The sequence below is a fragment of the Mercenaria mercenaria genome, chromosome 15 (genome assembly GCF_021730395.1).
Source record: "Mercenaria mercenaria strain notata chromosome 15, MADL_Memer_1, whole genome shotgun sequence".
Lineage (NCBI taxonomy): Eukaryota > Metazoa > Mollusca > Bivalvia > Venerida > Veneridae > Mercenaria > Mercenaria mercenaria.
The window spans coordinates 36,387,990-36,408,823 of record NC_069375.1 but is presented as its reverse complement, the minus strand read 5'-3'; the positions used below and the strand labels follow the sequence as shown (position 1 = coordinate 36,408,823).

The window sequence follows — 20,834 nt, the reverse complement described above, 5'->3', positions numbered from 1 at the left end:
CTCAAGGCCTCCATCGAAACCTTAAGTTCAAATGTAATGAAATTATTTGCTTCTTAGTAACATCCTTAACTTTTTGCTTATAATATTTCCTTGCAATTACTCAACACAAACCCCTTCGGTGGGGGATACCAATCCATCGAATTATAGCGCAGAGGTCTAACTTTTGTTCATATTTCATTGTGGATGTAGTTTTCACCTTTTGGTAAAACAAATGGGAGAGTAGGTATCTGGTGAAATGATAGTAGTCGTAGTACTACCAGATCACAGCAGTGTGATTTTAATGTGATTTTACAGGAGTAAAAATACGATTTAGGCTAACGTCACCTTAATATTGATATCCAAGCTTATCCATAACGAGAGAGTTGTATTTCAACATCGCAACGATAACATGTTACAACAGTTCAATGATATTAGCTGCAGTGTCGTTTTATTTGGTCCCATTTATACCTTTAACCTTAAGCCTGCTGGCGGCAAGTAATTCTGACTTTCCGACCAGTGCAGACCAAGATCAGCCTGCACATCCGTTCAGTCTGATCATGGTCTTCACTGTTTGCTTTTCAGTAGGGATGGGAACGAATACTGAAATCAATATTCGAATACTAGGTTTGTCATATTCGAATATATTCGAATATTCGATTTGCTTCAATAGAAAATTTTTTAAAACATCTTATTAAGTGATTGCTATATACTTGTTGAAAAACGTGAATCATCGAACGCAATAAGGCCTAAAAATGTTTGTTTCGGGTAATCCTACCTAGTTAAACCCGCCGACCCTAGTGTTTTATTTGTATTTCACAATTCTGTCAGTAAAATCATGAACATTTTTAACTAATTTAGTGTTTTAGCTTCAAATTGATAAAAAAAATCAAATCGATTATAATTCAGATTAATTAATACGGCGGAGTGTGGATGAAAACCGATTCTTCGGACGGTCTGAAATGCCGTACAAAATACATGTATTGAAGTAAGATCGACAATATCTAAAAGTTTGGTATTGTTTTCGAAAAAACAAATTGTAGAAATGTGCTTCATAAAACAGGCGCCAATAAAAATGAACAAAGGATAACGATGACCCCTGCTAATTATGCATTGCAATTTTTCTTGTTAATTGGACAATTTTTGACATGCATCTGACACATCTACGCCTGTTGCAAACTGTTAATCTCGCCTGATATGGATTTCCTCGACAGCGTATATATCCCGTATCCTGTCACCAACATGCAGTGTAACTAATAATATTTTTCAATTTATTTGTAGATATCTCCAATCATGTTTGAGTTTATAAATCCAATCTAAGTTGATTATATCGATGTTGGAAAAATTCAAATTTTTGTGTTTATCAAACTTTGGTCGCGACGGGGTGGGGTGCAAAGCAACATTTTCTACGTTATAGGCCTAGATATTTCATTTTTAACGATATGAAGAATATAGGTATCGATATCAATTTCTATTACACGATAATGTTTACATTTAAAAAAAAAGCGTAAGGGACAGACTATTAATTTAAACCAAGCAGAATTGTGTTCTGTCGGCACCTCACTACACCTGCAAATTGTGTAAAAAATGCCGTGTATGTCCTTTTCTCATAATTCCGAGCTTCTAAAGCTAAAGTTCCTACCGATATATCGGAAAAAGGGGGAGTCATACTTATTTTACTTATATTTAATATTAAAGAAATTACCACATCAAGAAAGTCCGTTCGACAAGTATAAAATATGCACTGTTTCTGTAGGCACTGGAAATGCATAAATAAAACATGTGTCCATAACAACCTGAAACGGCCGACTTCGATCGACTAATTATGTCTCCCCCAGGAGACATATTGTTTTTGCCCTGTCCGTCCGCCCGTCCTTCCGTCCGTCCGTCCTTCCGTCCGTCCGTACGTCACACTTTATTTCCGAGCAATAACTGGAGAACCATTTGACCTAGAACCTTCAATTTTCATAGGATTGTAAGGCTGTTGGAGTAGACGACCCCTATTGTTTTTGGGGTCACTCCGTCAAAGGTCAAGGTCACAGGGGCCTGAACATTGAAAACCATTCCCGATCAATAACTAGAGAACCACTTGACCCAAAATGTTGAAACCTCATAGGATGATTGGTCATGAAGAGTAGATGACCCCTATTGATTTTAGGGTCACTCCGTCAAAGGTCAAGGTCACAGGGGCCTGAACATTGAAAACCATTTCCGATCAATAACTAGAGAACCACTTCACCCAGATTGTTGAAACTTCATAGGATGATTGGTCATGAAGAGTGGATGACTCCTATTGATTTTGGGGTCACTCCGTCAAAGGTCAAGGTCACAGGGGCCTGAACATTGAAAACCATTTCCGATCAATAACTAGAGAATCACTTGACCCAGAATGTTGAAACTTCATAGGATGATTGTACATGCAAAGTAGATGATTCCTATCGATTTTGGGGTCACTCCATTAAAGGTCAAGGTCACAGGGGCCTGAACATTGAAAACCATTTCTGGTCAGTAACTTGAGAACCACTTGACCCAGAATGTTGAAACTTAATAGGATGATTCGTCATGCAGAGTAGATGACCCCTAACGATTTTGGGGTCATTCTGTGATAGGTCAAGGTCACAGGGGCCTCAAAATTGAAAACCATTTCGGTCAGTAATTTGAGAACCACTTGACCAAGAATGATGAAACTTCATAGGATGATTGGTCATGCAGAGTAGATGACTCCAAACGATTTTAGGGTTACTCTGTTAAAGGTCAAGGCCACAGGGGCCTGAACATGGAAAACCATTTCCAATCAATAACTTGAGAACCTCTCAACCCAGAATGTTGAAACTTCATAGGATGATTGTTCATGCAGATTAAATGACCCCTATTGTTTTTGGGGTCACTCCGTTAAAGGTCAAGGTCACAGGGGCCTGAACATTGATAACCAGTTCCGATCAATAACTTGAGAACCACTGGACCCAGAATGTTGAAACTTCATAGGATGATTGAACATGCAGAGTAGATGACCCCTATTGATTTTGGGGTCAGTCTATTAAAGGTCAAGGTCACAGTGGCCTGTTCATGTAAAATCATTTTTTGGAAATAACTTGAGAACCACTTGACCTACAATGTTGAAACTTAATAGGATGATTGGACATGCAGAGTAGATGACCCCTATTTATTTTGAGGTCACTTGATCAAAGGTCAAGGTCACAGGAGCCTGAACAGTGACTTGAAAACCACTAGGCCAAGAGTGTTGAAATTTAGCGGGATGACTGGACATGCCAAGTAGATGATCCCTATTGCAGCCAACCATCAGTGTCTCTTTGACTTTCGCTCCTGACCCCTATTGACTTCTTGCCTATAGGACTTTGCATTGGGGGAGACATGCGCTTTTTTACAAAAGCATTTTCTAGTTTCAGCTGAATAGTCTTGTTTTCTCGATATTTCCAGCACTTTAGTTGTGTTTTATGCAATGAATCCCTCGGACTATGTTGGTGCACTCGCCCTACGGGCTCGTGCACCAACCAATCCCTTGCGATTCTGCAGATGTTGTTACACAAAAAAACGCGCGTTAACCCTACATTTAATGATACAAATATAACTTAAACTAACGAAAACGATAAAAATATTGGCGAAGATTTATCAGTACCAGATCAATGCCTACGCACACTACTGAGGATTGTTAATAATATCTTATCACGAGTTGTCACGCAAACGATTGCTGATCTGAAATACCCTTTTAATTTAAGTAACGTATGGGTTTTTTGAAGCATATTTTTAACACTTTCTAGCAGAAACCCAAACAAGTTTACTAAGAATAGAAATAAAATGCGACTGTTCAACCAATAAAACTAGAGGATTTTAACGGGGTTGGCGCATATTGACGCCGGACGGATACCTTTAGACGTAGACCGTAAGTAGATTTAATTTACTGAAACATATTTTATTTCTACTGATATATTATCTGGCAAACATCTTGGCCAAATAGACGGGTTTACATTTTTTTCTGACGGCAATAAAGCTTTTGTAGCTATTTTCTACTTAGCTGACGATCAGTAAATTATGAAGACGGAAAAAATCATTTTAAAAGCTGAGAACATTCTTGTCATAGAATAAGGTGTTCAATATGGACTAATGCCCACTTACCGTCCAACATTTTTCAGCATATGCCGATGAACTTTGTCCGTACCCGTTTTCATCAAACGACTGTGAATCGCGTGTATACTGGTTATACATTAAGGAGAAAATGTGTTATTACAAATTTATGCAAGAGTTACGTACACCTCAAGAAACCTGAACTTTGAATTGTTTTCAACCGTTTAAGTTGTATTTACTAAGGAGTTATGCTCTTAACTCAGCAGTTTGAGCAAACGGAATAAAGGGAGATGATAAAAAAATAGGCAAGGTACATTGATAAATCTTTTTAAATGTATGTTCAATGTACTTTTGCAATTTGAATACATTTTACTCCGCACTTAGAGAATAATAACCCGAACATTATAAGTGAATTTTATTAAGAGTATAAAGTGAAACTATTACTGTAAGAAAGATAGAGTTCGAGTTTTTAAAAACTGTACTTTCTCTCAATATCCATTGCCATTGTTTCAAGGTTTAACAAGCTACCTTTTGTACTGAGTATTATACCCCGGACATATGTCGCAGGGTCATTTGTCTGTAAAAATTCCTATATGATTTACTATTATATGCATTTTTCATTTTCTTTCTATATATCATTCCTAAAATTTATAATATAAATCTTCGTCTCTCTTGTAACTTATTACCTTTGCTGTCAACGTGTGTTTTTCAGACCCCAGAAGAGAACACACGTTTCCCATCTAATATTTTATGTAGGGTGACACATACACGTAACATAAATCATTTAATTACGATTCCCCTCAACATCTTTTGCCATTGTGTTAAGTTGCAGACAGATGACTTCATGGTCTAGTGCTTGAGAGGGTGGGATGGGGAGGGGTTCTATCTGCATGAGGATTCCCCTCATAATCTTTGAATAATTATTGATATGTTCGTGGTTATCTGGGGTCCAAGAAAATCAAGGGCGATAGTCTTAATTCACAGTGCTATCCGAGAAATCCAAGATGGCAGCCAAGATGGTCTTCAAATTTATATTTCTAGTTAATATTCTCTTTATATTTCTATGTATTTTTTTTAGAATATAAGATTTAAATGACAAGTATTAAATTTAACGTACGTTAATGATAATCAAATTCAAATTCAAATTGTGTTTTACATGCAGAATGCAGTTGGTGGGGTAATTCCATATGAAAATAGTAAACAGTATTTGTGTAGTAAATGATAAGCTGTGCTATTCATTTGTAAATATAGTGATTTCAAATGGCCCTAATATACCCAGTCTCTTGTTCTTTACAGAGGAAAATCTCAAAAAAAGAAACATGATTATAATCTAAACTATACAAGTGTTCAGGTACTCAGTGTAAATCGAATATATTTAAGAAAATATCCGCATGTATGCTTGACAATATGTTATAATATTGCAAATTTGTTTTAAATAAATGTGTAATGACACTATGCATCCACCTCATACAGTATTATTAAAATGACCGTAGGATTTCGTAAGTGCGTCAAACTCCATACATGATCCAATATTTGAAACATTATTAGACATTTTTGTTTTCAATTTTGTGTGAGTGCGGTAAACTAAACATGAAGAAAACAATAAACATAACGTATGTCTAAAATAAATATCTATATTTTAATTATATTTAATTGCAAAGTACAGAATTGATCATTCTGTCATAAAGGGAAGTAAAAAATCCTAACATTTCTTTCCCTCTTGCATGCTTTAACTTTGTTACACTTACTATGACTTAATAAAAGCTTGCAAAAACGTTGTTATCCCAGTATTGCGCATATGCATCCTTAGATATTTAAAATCAGTTTCAGAAGAGTTCTAAAGAGTTCTAGATTCTGAACTTTTTACAGTCTTTAACTTTGTTCTTATTTTAGTATGTACTGGTTTTGATTATTTTTTAAAACAAAAATGATGTTTGCGTTGCATTGTGTTTATCAGAATAATTTTCTTCAAAATCAAAGGATAAGTCAAAGTAATCTTGGTAATTTTATTTTATATTTGTTAACAAGACTTTTTTGAAAGGGATTATTTTAGAATCACATTGTCTCGTCCGCTTTAAACATTAGAGGCAATAACTTTGACACAACTGAAGAAATTGCAATGAAAGAAAGTATCGTTATTCCATCTTGAATGTTTAAATAATTATCTCTCTTTTTGTACTTAATATTTTACGTTCTTTATGTTAAAGGCAACCGAACGAGAATTATGCAGTTCTTTGTAGGCAGAGAACATTTCAAAAACTTCTTTCAAATTGGTGTACTAAGCATTATCTGCAATGTAAATGTAACAAGGTGTCAGACAGGTTCATGATAATTAACTTTCTTGTCTAATGTGTTTCTCAGTTTATCTACTCTAGCTTTAAAGTCAAGATGAACAAAGCCAAAGTGTATATATTTACAGTCCAAATGCGTTTCCTCAGATGATGCTATTTTTAAAGCTTCAGTGAATCTCGAGACTCCAAAAGAGGAACATTCTTAACGCCCTATTGTCTACGATTGCTAAAATAAGTTACGTCCTCTTGAGAATAAGAAGCATTTGCTATTCCTACAATCGCAGATGGTTAACGGTGTTGTCGTTTCAGAGATCTGTTTGTTTAAAAGGATATAGTATTAAAGCAAATAAATCATTGTGAAAGAAAGGAAATCTAAACTGTTTATAAAATTAATGAATTGTGATTTATTTAAACAGTCTAACTGGCAGAAGTACTAACGTACTAAATATCATCGACAAAAGTCACTACCACTAATACTTCTACAATCACTCTTTACTTCCACTAGTTTTTTACCGCTGCTGCTACCAGTACTTCTAACGCCAGTTCTATTATCATTTTCTTGACAGCCTTTGAGCTCCAACAGTAACTTAATTATTGCCCCGATGCTAAAATGGTGCATATAGGCAGAGCACGATTAATTAATCGAATCCCCAACTATATGTCGAATGTCATTTGCTTTCCTTTTCTGACTTATCAAAGTGAGGAAGTTATCAGTTTTTTTTTCTGGAGAATAGATTAATTTCAGTATGGAATTTTGGAGCCTTTGTTTGACTAACTGACCATCTTAAATGACTGAAAAACCTTGGAAAAGCATTAAACCACTCAAAACAAACAAACTGTATCACTGCAGACATGTTTTAGTATGGCATATGTACATTAAATACAGTTATGCATTACCTTTTCTGATTGAGTATAATATAATAGATAATTCGTAATCTATATAAAATACAAAACTAAGGAATCATGATATCTCATAGAGTAATCAACAATTGATTTTCTACTATCAACAAAATGCATAATAATAATTTTGTTCTTGAAATACCAGCTAAAATAGTCGAGTATCCATATTCTTTTATTACATGACTTACCTCTCGTACCTTTCGTGAACAGACTCAGTCAAACCGAGGTCTGCTATTATTTCGTTTGGTTTCATTCTATGCTTCCAATAGATCTTTTACATATTTTATTTCTTATATAAATCTCCGATCCATACTTTGTGCTATTTACTGATTGATTGGTCTATAATTCAGCATAGGTGTACTGGCCTCAAGTAATGACTTGAGTGCAATCTTTGAAATTTATTTCTAATTTCGATTGATTGTTTTACTATTGACCAGCAATCCATTCAATAAAAGTATAGTATTACTAAAATCATATCTTAACAGTAACAGGTGGATTTGGGATTATCGCAGGTAAATGCATGTGAGTATATTTTCTGAAGTGGGAGGGGCGTGGGCGTGGGCGTGGGCGTGGGCGTGGGGTATTTTTTTAGCAATTAATCACCATAAATGCTTAGTTTCAACATAAAATTACAACAACATGTGTTGTCCATGTGATCATTAGGTATCAGTCGTAAACTTAAGAAAACATGTTCTTCCCCTCATATCACCGGGTGAAACCACTTTATTTGTTATCGGATATTGTTTTTAAAGTTTTGTACGTATCCAGTCTTTACCTACAGAATTGTCTGACAGTAAACTAGAAACAAATCCGCGATAGCCTAGTGGTAGAGCGTCCGCTTTGAGTGGAGGTCGTATCGATCACCGTCCGCGTCATATTAAAGACGTGAAAAATGGTACCGTCCAGTAGCTCCCTTGCTTGGCGCTCAGCATTAAAAAAGAAACTGGCCTCTTCTCTCATACCCTTGCGGCGATGGATTCCATCAGGAATGAGGTGTCGAGAGTAATTAATATAAGTTGTAGAACTTTCTTCACAATCGGCCTAAAATAAATTATGTATAAACTAAAATTTATTCTACCACAAAAACATGTATATACATTATAGGTAGTATTTTTAGTAGATTTTCTGAAAGTACAACAACTGGTGTTTAAATATTGCATATGTTATGGACCTTTGTCGGTCTGTAGAAATTACGACTGTGTCTTTACGGAAACAAAATATTACCAAAAGGCCAGTTAAGCCAGTACGGCCAGTAGAGCACCAGATTCTCGAGGGTCTATTGTTTTCTGTTTATTTATCCCACTCAATTGATTTTGTATGCAGAGACGAAGATGGGGCATAATACATGATTACATTATACTCATTTTTAATTATCGAACACATATACTAGCATGCATTAAAATAAGTCTTCTATTATTGAAGCATTAGAAGTTTGTACCAAATATGTCCTCGATTATTGAACGCATATATACAGTAATGTTTAAAATATGTCTTTGATTATTGGACTTTCAAATATAGTTGAAAACAAAGTCTGTGCGATAATCAAATACATTTTGTTTTCACCATCGAACAAACGTAACACGAAAATAATTATTTGTATGTGAGAATTGAACAGAAATATAAACAACTTAACGCATATGTGTCCCATTATTGAACATAGTATGAAAATCGCACAAAGACACAATTCTTCTGCTACAAAACTATATATTCAGGTTAATCAGGGTATACGGACTTAAAAGTTTGTAATTTTATCTAAAATTCTATTTTAAATGTGGTTAATCTGACTTTGGTCAAGCTACTGGTTTCTTCGAATATGGTATCATCCACATAACATATATATGTATTTGTACTCGTTTAATACTTAATACATGATAGATTTTCACTAGAGTTACTTTAGATTTTGATTTTCCTATTCTGGTTGCACAATCAAGATGGGATTATTTTCAATATAATTATAAGTTTAGTAAACATTCTTTGTATAAGAAAAGACATGAATGTAAGAGCTATTGAAATATAATTGTCAAAGATTTGCAATGAAAATAACACATCCAAAACTCATTTGAAATGGTAGATGTAAAGTTAAAATCACCCCCTTGCATACCTTGTTGCAAAACCTTGCATGATAGATCGGACAAAGATAAACTTGCAAATTGTACATGTCATTTTCAAAACTTGCTGTTTGGTTCAGATTCTTCAAATATCCAAGTATCTGTAAAGTACAGATATAAAACTAGAAATTATATTTGAATCCCTTTTCAAACGGGGGTTGTTACAAATAGCAGAAACAATATAAAAAAATACGTTTATAATAGGGATCTAAGTCTCTGCAATGGGTTTTTCTGCTCCTTCGAAAATCCTAACAGAATGAAAGAAAACTAGAAAAACAACATAAACTGCATTAAGGATGTTGGATACGTTTCAGGCCAATTTGTTCTACAATTAAGAATTTTTTCATACTTTGCATGTTTGAAGATCTTTAGTATCTATTTCATATAAAAGCAAAAAAAAAAAAACGGTAGGTCACCGGACTCCTTTTCATTATATCGGCCATTTTCTACACACACTGTCAAGACAAAAGTGAAATTTGAAAAACCTGGAAAAATTGGGGGTACATTTCAAAACACAAACTATCTTTATCAGTTGTAAAATAATTGTATTTCTAACAATTCAGTTTGAATATGCTATGAAGTCAGTATGAAATTTTAATGATTTTCACATAATACTGTTACTCATTTTCACAAGGCAATATAATTACCCCACCACTTTTTTCCAATGGGATCAGTACTTGTATCAGACTAAAGATAGCATAACATTATTTCTACAATTAAGATTTTTGAAATACTTTTTGTATACAATGTGTTTCAAAATTGCTTCAAAATAAGGGTAAAAAAATTGGGGGTCACCGAACATATAAGAGAGATATTCCGTATTTTATCATGAAAGTACCAAAATTTTAGAATATTGGGGTTTGCTGGCAAATAAGCTATAACAACAAATATTTTCATGGAAAAAACAAACGCCTAAACAATATGAACATGTGTGCAAAACATAATTTTAAATTACAAAATAGTTCCAAACCATTTACATCGACATTTCATCATAAAAAAAACAGATGTAATATTACCCCACCCACTTTTTTAAAGTTAAGTATGAATTATATAGCATTGTTAACACTCCAGCATGAATGTTACTACAACAATCTTCAGCAAAGTAAAAAAACAATATGCATGGCTACATAATCTGGAATGTGTTGCATTATGGGGATGATCCGACCAGTATATCAAGAGTAATGTACACCTGTTATAGTAAAAAATAGCAATATTTACCCATTTTTTACAACTGTATCATTTTTATTTAAAGAAATCTTGAATAAACTTAGAAAATTGTCTACAATAGACAATGTGTACGGCCATAGGGTATTGCAAGATCTAGATTTCAGGCATTTTCAGACTAGAAAGTCCAGAGTCATCTGTCCCTGTTATATAAAAAGTTGCAATATTTGACAATTTTAACGCTCTAGTTTGAACATTTTCATAACAATTTTGATCAGATTTAATGGCAATGTATACGAGCACAAGCTCTTGGAATAACTCGATTTTGGGTATGATCAGACCAGCTTGTCCGGAATTATGTGCTCCTGATATATCACAAAAGCTGTCTGTTAACAGCACACTTGAAGGGGTTTAGGAGATACAGAGCAGACACAAAATTGAAGGCTTTGAGCTGTGACCTTGACCTTGAACCGACATGGGTGACTCATGGGTTCTGCATATTGTCTTGATGAGGTGATCATTTGCAAGTTTCATGAAAATCCTTCAACATGTTCAAGGGGTTTAGGAGATACAGAGTGGACACAAAATGTCACGGAAGGACGGAAGATGGAAGGACGGAAGTAGGGAAGGATGGACAGAGACCATTCCTATAACCCCCACCATGGAGGAAATGACCTTCAATTCAGCACCTATAAAATTTCATGTTGTGATAATTGCCTACAAAAACAAGTCCCAGTACCGTACCGTATTATCATTTACTAACAGATGGTTAACTACCTTAAATATTTCTAACAGGTAGTGAACCACCCCAAGTAATCTAAAATATTTCTAATTGTCACTCAAAAATGTTCTGGTATGTAGGACTCTCAATGAAAATTATCTTATATCATATATGATAATAAATCACCTTAATGTCCAGAAGTTGTGCTGAGCTACCTTAAATAATTCTTCCTATAGTAAGTTACTGAATTAAACCAACAGGCTACTTCTAATCAGGCCATAGAAATATATAAAGTGTGTAGTAGACCAAAAACCTATCAAAGTATCTTTCAAGTTTAGAACTGACTAGTACTGAAATAAATTTCTTTTTAATTCACTGCACAAGATATTATATTTGAAAATTTCTATAAATTGACTATTTGAGAAAAGTACCTTGGACCTTTCATCAATGAAATTTACCAAAATTCTCTAATATAAAGCAAAGAAAACCTGTAATTTGTTCAGGATAATATTAAACAGTAATGTTCAAGTCAAATAAAAGTACATGAATTTGTATACTGGGTATAAATACTCAAACAGATTTTCTGAAAATCTATTAATAGAACAGTTTTACTTTATGCTAAAATTAGTTAACCACTGGACCAATGAAAAATCAATACTACCTTGTAATGAGGATGTGAAAAATTGCTGGAATCCCAAAATGTGTACTGTAACTAATAAATGGGGATCCAGAAACTGAATCAAAAAAATAGGACAAGTCTAAAAATAAATTCCACTGACTAAGATTAGTAACAAAGTACTGGCTTGTTGAATATACCTTTTAATTGTTAAATATATTGTTTTTAAACGAATGGCAATTTCAATAGATTTAAGAGATAAAATTTAGTTTGAAAAGAGATAGATAGAAGATATATCCAAAGAACTACAAAATACATTATAGCTATTTGATACAACATGCAAAATCCTTCACCAATTATAGTTTAATACTGTTAAAATCCCTTTTACCAAGTTAATGTGACTTGTGAATTTTCTTTCTATCTTTTACAATAGCACATCATCTTGGCTGAAAGTGATTCTTTTTCTTTTCATTTGTACTTTATTGAAAGCAATCAAAAATCCTAACTGATTACTGAAATACTAAACAGTTGTAAAGTTTCAACATCCAATTTTGAAAATTTTTGATTGATTTAAATACACATTAATTTTACATTCACTCTAAACCTGTATGATATAATGAACACAATTCTCTCAAATCACTAGCTGTTTACTGGAGGAATCACCGTGTAAAAGTCAAATCAAAATAAGTGTAGACCAGTCTGTAAATACTGTCTCTTCTGTCAGTGGTAAACCTGTTTCCAAACTTTTCCATACACTAAAAGTTTTCATTTTACTAGTATAATCTTTCTATGTATGTTGTTTCGTCAGAATCACCAGATTTTTTCTGTATCCTAAACTCAGTGTTGTCGACCTCTGTAATTGACTTTGTACTTCTGTTTTGTCACCCACTAACATTATTCATAAAATTTCTTCACTTGACAAATTAATCACCACATATGTATAAACATCAATATATGTGTGAAGTCTGGAGTACATCTGACATTGTACTTATAATATAAAATTCTGCTTCATGTTTTTTAAGAGTATCCTGCACAAAGCTCAGCAAAAATTTCTCTCAGAACTAATAATTTATAAATTAATGTTACTTCAGATACTTGTCAATCTGACTGTACATCATTTAACGACCATACATTTACAGTTGACACCTCATCACGAACTCTCACTGGGGCTGCATTATTGTACTCGCCCTTTCTTGGAACTTTACCAGTTATATGAAGGAGAAATGTGGTCTGTTCTGCTCTTTATTATTTCCTTAGTATCTGTTCTACCAAGACATTTCTCAAACCGTACTTTACTCATATCTGGTTCTGAAAATAGACATAATCATATCTGGTTCTGAAAATTGACAATCAATACAATTAGCATTGTTACAGAATACTAACTTGATTACTTATAATTAAATATTTTAAAATTATGTATACTCTAGGTCTTTATTAATTCATTCATAAATCATCATGATAAAACACATTTAAGCACAATGGTCTATTACTCCAGAAAAGATAAAAGAACCTTAAGGCCTCAACAGACGTTAAGTTCTAGTTGTACAACACTAATTATCTCAAAGGTGTACAATTTTAAAATTGTACATCTTTCACATTCAGACAGTATTCCACTCCCATTTAAATAACAGAGCTTTACCTAGTAAACATAGTGCATTAGGTACTGAAAAGAATGTAACCATTCTTAATAAAAAATAATATCCCATGAATTTGATTATGCATGACACAAATGAGCCACGCCATGAGAAAACCAACATAGTGGCTTTGCGACCAGCATGGATCAAGGCCAGCCTGTGCATCCACGCAGTCTGATCAGGATCAATGATGTTTGCTTTCAAGGTCTATTGCAATTAGAGAAACCATTTCATAGCGAACAGCATGGACAAGACTGCGCAGATGCTGGTCGGAAAGGCAATATGTTGGTTTTCTCATGACGCGGCTCAAATCTTACAAAATAGAAATTAGAACATGTCCTAATCTGTAGGTCAAGAAAGATTTACGAAATCAAGGAATAGCATCGTACACACGATAACATTTGGCTGTACATCTTAAATTCAATTGGTGTTGTACAACAAAAACCTACCGTCTGTTGAGGGCTTTAGAATGAACTAAAATAATTAATAAACAATTACAGTACAGTATGATCTACTATCAAATGACAATACAATATATTTTACATGACTCACCAGACTTTTGGAATCTGTAAACCATAAATGAACAGGAACAATGCCAAGCCACTCGTGACAACTTCCGCATTCATTCTGGTGCTTTGCTATTTCGTGATGATGTCGTATGTATTTCCATGTTTTTTTTCAAGTATTTATTTTGGAAATTTTATGGAAAATGTAGACAAGCTTACTGTCGCCGAGTGGCTGCTTTCAAATTTCTGACTTTTGTACGCTGCCTTGACAAGTGGTCTAATTCAATAAGTCCTTCCTTCCTGCCATTCTGGAAACTGGATAAAGTCCTCATGGATCACTAGTGTAGGAATTCCGAATGCCAGACAAACTGTCCTTTTTTACGAACCATATTTAGATCTATAGAAATACTTCACAGTCTGTTCCGGTACTCTCGACAGCTAACAGTTACTGCCTAAAACTGATGGCAAACGTAAAACAAATGACAGACGTAGTGAGACGAAGAATTCGTCAACTTTTCAGCCAAAAAACTGCATCAAGACGACACTTCCGCATTGCGCCAAAACAAACGACCGCTTTACGAAAGAATTCAGGTCTTTACATCTCCGGGACAATACACCCTGGGACTTTACACCTCCCAAACCTGAGACATTACTCCTCCCAAAAAGGGAGGTGTAAAGTCCAAGGTTTATATATTTTTTTTACAACCTTTTTCATATCCTTAATTATTTTATTTAAAAATTGTGTGTCTAAAATCTTGCTGATTATTGCATAAATCAAACTTTATAGCTGTAATAATACAAAAGTGATAATGATTTGTGTAACACTTTTCTAAGTTCAAGATTAAAGTAACCTTGATTTATTAAATTTGTTATGATCATTGATTGATCATCACAAAAGAAACATTAACACCTGCTTAAAAGTAATCTTTGACATTTTAATGACAGTTGATTGATAATGTTTAAAGAAACATATTGAAGTTACAATTTATATAGTATATACACTACACAGAATCAATCTGGCACTTTTCTTCAACAGTTTCTAATATCTAAATGTTGAAAGAAATGATGCTCAGAAAAACTGTTATGATATATACTAACCTTATTATGTAATTATAAAATATTTAATCTAAATGTAGATTTGATATAAAGAATATGGCTTTCAGAGAAATAGAATTTTTTTTTTAAATCTGAGATGGAGTCAGATTTTTTTTATAAGATGTAGCCGTAATATTTTTTTTCAAACAAAGCCAAAGACAGGAAATTTTCAGAATCTGTTTCTCAATAAATGCTTGACAATAATTATCATATTGAAAAAAATATTACAAGTATATAAATTGGGAAAATATATAATTGAAATATTCTTTTCTTACTGATACTTATTCGAAAATATACTTTTATATGATTTTAAAACTTTATGATAACCATATGCATAATGTTGTAATGTCTGTGTATTGCATTATTTAAGATAAAAATATAACATCCAGCTATCAAGTGACTATATTACTCAGATTTTTTTTCTTCACAAAAATAAGTACAGATGAGGAAATCTTAAATTCTGTTAAAGGTGGCCAATCACATTATATTGAAAAACTTTTTTGGGACTCGGACAAATCAAGTGATTTATTGCACGTTCTTGAAAGTAAGAGGGAGCTTTTCCGTGATATAACGCAAGATATTGTAAACAGTCGTGGTGTCATTGATGATAAAATATCAAGTTTTACAGATGCTATGTACAACTGCTCTTTTCAAGTTTTTGGTAAAACAGTAAACACTAAGAAAACAAAAAGAAAACAAAAATCTGAATGGTTTAATAATGATTGTAGAGTAGCCAAAACTAGATTCCTAGAAAATAGAAGAAAGATAAAAAGTAATACGAACGAAGAAAATAAGTTATCATTTTTAGAGAGCAGAAAGCATTACTGTTCAATTAAACGTAAAGCTAAGAGTGCCTTTTTCGCTCGGGAGAGGCGTAATATAGCATTATTAAGTAAAAAATCACCAAAACACTTTTGGAAAAAAGTGAACAAGTACAGGAATGGCACCAAGTCGGGAACACCGGATATAGATGCCTCTTCTTTTGCCAGTTATTTTTCTGAAATTCTCAATAATCCAGCAGGATGTCACTTTATACCTGGTAATAACGACAGCGTGTATGAAAACCAAACTTTAAATGTGGATTTCCTAGATCGGCCTTTTGATGAGGCTGAAATAAATAAAACACTGTCTTCTCTCAATAGGAATAAAGCACCCGGATGTGACAGGATTGTATCTGACTTTTTCATTGATTCAAAAGCATTCATTTCCCCTTTTCTAGTGGATATTTTCAATAAGATTTATCAAGATGGTGTGTATCCATTATGTTGCCAATGGACTAAGGGTATAATTGTTCCCATACATAAGAAGGGAGATAAATCGGACCCTTCAAATTATAGGGGAATTTCTCTAATTAGCACAATGGCAAAGATATTTTCTCTTGCTTTAAGAAATAGACTAAATAAATGGTGTGAAGATGAAAATGTTTTTACGGATATTCAGTACGGCTTTAGAAGTAATAGGAGTACTGCTGACTGTATATTTATTTTACATAGTATCATTCAAAAAATGATTAATAACGGAAATACCCTATATACTGTGCGTTTGTAGACTATGAAAAAGCCTTCGACACTATTGTTAGAGAAGCTCTATGGTACAAACTATTAGAAACTGGAGTCAGTTCTAGAATGGTCACAATGCTTAAGGCTATTTACAAGCAAGTACCCGCATGTGTTAAGGTCTCTTCTGATATTTCTGAATTTTTCAATGTGTCCATAGGCTTAAAACAAGGGGAGCCACTCTCGCCGATCCTGTTTTTAATCTTTGTGAATGATGTAACAGTAAATATTGATTTTGATTCATTGACTGAGAGTGACCTTAATCAGTTATGCATTTATATGTTATTATTTGCCGATGACATGGTAATATTTACCACAGATTATAATAGCCTCCAAGCACAGTTAGATAGTTTGTACGCTTACTCAATTAAATGGGGATTAAAGATTAACATAAAAAGAACGAAAATCTGTATTTTTAGGAAAAGAAGGCAAAACTTGAATTTTCAATGGTATATCAATGATCAACAGTTAGAAATTGTTGACTCTTTTTGTTATTTAGGAGTAAAATTCTATTGCAATGGTTCAATGACAGAAGCGATGAAAGCTTTATCTGACCAAGCTTCTAAAGCTGTAAATAGTTTATATTCTATTTTTTCGAGAGTAAAATTTGATGTAAAAACCAAAATGATGCTATTTGACCGAATGGTGGCACCGATATTGCTTTACGGAGCTGAAGTTTGGGGTCCTTATAATACAAATATTATGGATCGGGTACAAATCAAGTTCTACAAAAGAATACTGGGTGTAAAACCTCAAACTCCAAATATAGCAGTATATGGAGAACTTGGGGCATATCCAATGTCTATTGTATGCAGAGAAAGAGTCCTTAAATATTGGCATAAAATAATGTTAGAACCAGATTCCATCATGTATAATGTATACAAAGCACAATGCAGTCACATGAATCGGCCTAACTGTAAATCATGGTCCAGATATGTACACACACAATTAGACAGCCTAGGATACAGCTATATATTCAATGGTTTTGATCGAAATATCAATTATTTGTATATATTATGTAATCGCTTACACGACCAATTTCAACAAGAATGGCACGATAAAGTCACTGGTATGCAAAAACTTGATTATTATGTAAGATTAAAATCATCTTTTAAGTATGAATTATATCTGGATAAGATTGAAAATGATTTGTTAAGAAAATTGTTTACATGTTTCAGATTATCATCGCATAGTCTAGCTATTGAAACCGGGCGTTACAACAATATTGAAAGAGCAAATAGGATTTGTCATCAATGTAATTCAAATATGGTTGAAACTGAGTAACATTTCTTAATGATTTGCCAGAAATATAAAGATCTACGTATGAAATATTTACCATAACTCTCATGGCCAAATTTGGTAAAATTTGATAATTTATTATCGACAGGAAATAGGAAAACACTAATCGATATTTGTAGATTTTTGAAGGAAGCATACAATCTAAGAACATAGTTGCATTTTGTGTATATTGTATTTAATGATCTTGCCATATTCACTCATGTTTATGTTTATATGTATATTTTCACTGTTCTTTAGTCAAATACATATGTTGTGTCGAGTTTGCTAAATAAATGTTGTTGTTGTTGTTGTATATTTCGGGCAACATTTTCTGACAGTTTTCAGTTTTCATATATTCTGTTAGAGATTTTTGTAAGGAACAAAAAGACATATTACAGAGAGTAGATTATGAAACAATTAATTATGAAAATTAATAAAAGTGATATATCTTTGAATTTGTTCTTTTCCTTCTTTAAGTTTTTCAATGTTATATTTGAATAAAAAATATATATAGGCGTGTGATATGGTGGAATTTATTAATTGCTAGACATACTAGCATCTCTGGAATGTGAGAAATGATGCACACTTGTGCTATTACTATCAATCAGTGACACTTGCTTGGATTGGAATTTCACAGGAATGTGAAAGGTATTATACACATGTATTTAAGACAGCATGATTTTTAAGAATTGATTTTTCTGGACAATATAACTCATGAAGCAATGAGATCCATTTTTAAACAGATAAATGTTGTCTTAAATATAATATATATATTATCTTTCACATTTCATAATTCATTAAAAAAAATTTTTTATCAATATTATTTTTTAAAATGTGTATACTGGATAGTCTAAATAATGAGACCTCGGGTATACCAATTTTACATTATGATATTTTACGTTGTCTACCTAAAGGAGGGGAGTATCGCCCAGTCAAAAAAAAATATAACGATATTCAACTCTCGAGTACAATTATTTGGACTAATAAAATGTAATGACTGATGACACAAAATGAATTGACAAACATTTTTTAATTATCATTTTTAATGTATAATGTTTCTTCCTTCACAATATTTGACAATTAATTCTAAGATGACCAATTAAAATTCACAATATGTTTAAAAATGAGTTATTAATTAGAATACTGTAATAATAAATACATCTGAAAAAAAAAACATATCTGAACTTGACAAAATTTGAACCAGCATTCATTCTTAAAACATTTACAAAAGAATTAAAATCTGTTGGGTTAAGCTTAATATTTTGTGTCGAGAGTCAACAAAAATACACAATTATCTTTTATTTCTTTAACAGCATTTCAATGTATTTAATTTACCATCAACAGTAGATTAATATTGTACAAAGCTATAACTACAGTAGAAAATATCATCGTGTTGGTACCTACTGTACATATTATACATTTATTGAAGTTGCATACTTACCTGTAACAATTAGTTTTTCTTGAAATTGGGTCGGTTATCCGAAACAATCAGTGCAACGTAACGCGTGTTGTCCATTTACACACCTTCGTCAATACACATCGCCTGCGTAAACCGATGTGGCAATCAATCTCAGGTTTCCTTATTTGGTAACCAAAATTACCATGTAATGTACTAATCTGTACGCGTGGAACGGGATTGATTGATACCAGCGGGTGTTAATCGCGGTTATCCTTATTTTGCATTGATTACTACAATGAAAACTTACTACGAAATTTGAAAGTAGCCACAGTTGTTACGAATGGATAAGTTTCTTATTTGTGAAACGTTAATATTGTACTGGTATTTAGTGGATGACTGGCCAACTTTCTAAGCATATTTATTGTGAAAATAGACATCATACAGATCAATAGAATCTATATTTAACTTGCATATATGTTTCTGCATGAAGAATAGATAGCTGGACTACATGTAGCATTATGTATTTATACAAGACCACCCTCATAATATTTAATATTTATATGTCAGACATTATTATTATGTAGATATGCTTTGATCTTTCAATGTTTAATTTATTACTTATTGTTTGTATATTTCATGTACGACGAGAAACTGTGTACAGTTTAAGTCAAATAAAACATTCTTCTTCTTCTTCTTCTATAAGGCTAACCTTTTTTTAATTATCAATTAGAAGTGTGACAAACACTTTCTATTTAATCAAATCAATTATAACTTGAATAATCAATAATTATTACTGCCTACACAATAGATATCTATAGTATATAAATAAGGGAGGTGTAAAGTCCTAGGGTGTAAAGACCTGGGGGAGTAAAGTCCAAGGGTGTATTGTCCCAGAGGTGTAATGTCTCGACACCTTACGGAACCGGTGAATGTCGTTAAAAATCCCGCGATAAACTTAGATTTAAAGCCTCAACGAATAGTTTCCTTCTACCTTTTCCATTAACACGCTGATTATTGAAGATTCTCTTGGAAAGCAAACAAGAAATAAGTTAAATTCAACACACTTAAATTTTTCGACTTTACGTAAACCGAGATCATTCGCGCATGCGCACAAAATGTATCGAACTAGCTTAATATGATAGACCAACTTCAGTTAGTAGACTAATGATAAGGATTTTTAATAAATCAAACCTCCTGAGGTTTCTTTAAAACTGAAGAAAATTCATTTGAATTACCACTATTTAACATCTTAATCCTGTAAACTTATCAGAGAATGATCATTTAGCATTTAGATCCCACATTAATCATAAATACGATAGCAAACCCTTAGTTACTGAAGACCTGAATAATTTCTGTCTGTAATAAAAAAGCAGAGCTGACCAGAAATAATTGTTTAATCCTATACATGTTCCCTGACATAATTTATCTAGGATATGTATAAAAAAGATCTGATTCTTCGAAAATCTAGCAGGGTAAATTATAATGGTATACTAACACACTGGTTATT

At 32.9% G+C, this 20,834-nt stretch overlaps 2 protein-coding genes across 6 annotated transcripts in view; both read left to right on the top strand.

The window, feature by feature from the left end:
- Window positions 1-20,834, top strand: part of LOC128549024 (uncharacterized) — a 34,071-nt gene that overhangs the window by 2,097 nt on the left and 11,140 nt on the right. The gene's annotated exons all lie outside the window — the stretch shown is intronic.
- The window catches only part of LOC123551136 (uncharacterized), a 96,608-nt gene continuing 79,544 nt past the window's right edge, over window positions 3,771-20,834 (top strand). For 2 of the 5 annotated variants that reach the window (XM_053525004.1, XM_053525003.1), the window contains exon 1: window positions 3,837-3,877. The gene's annotated coding sequence lies outside the window, so the exon portion shown is untranslated. Of the gene's footprint in view, window positions 3,878-20,834 lie in introns of all 5 variants that reach the window. The other 3 variants (XM_053525005.1, XM_053525006.1, XM_053525007.1) reach the window with 3 other exon arrangements.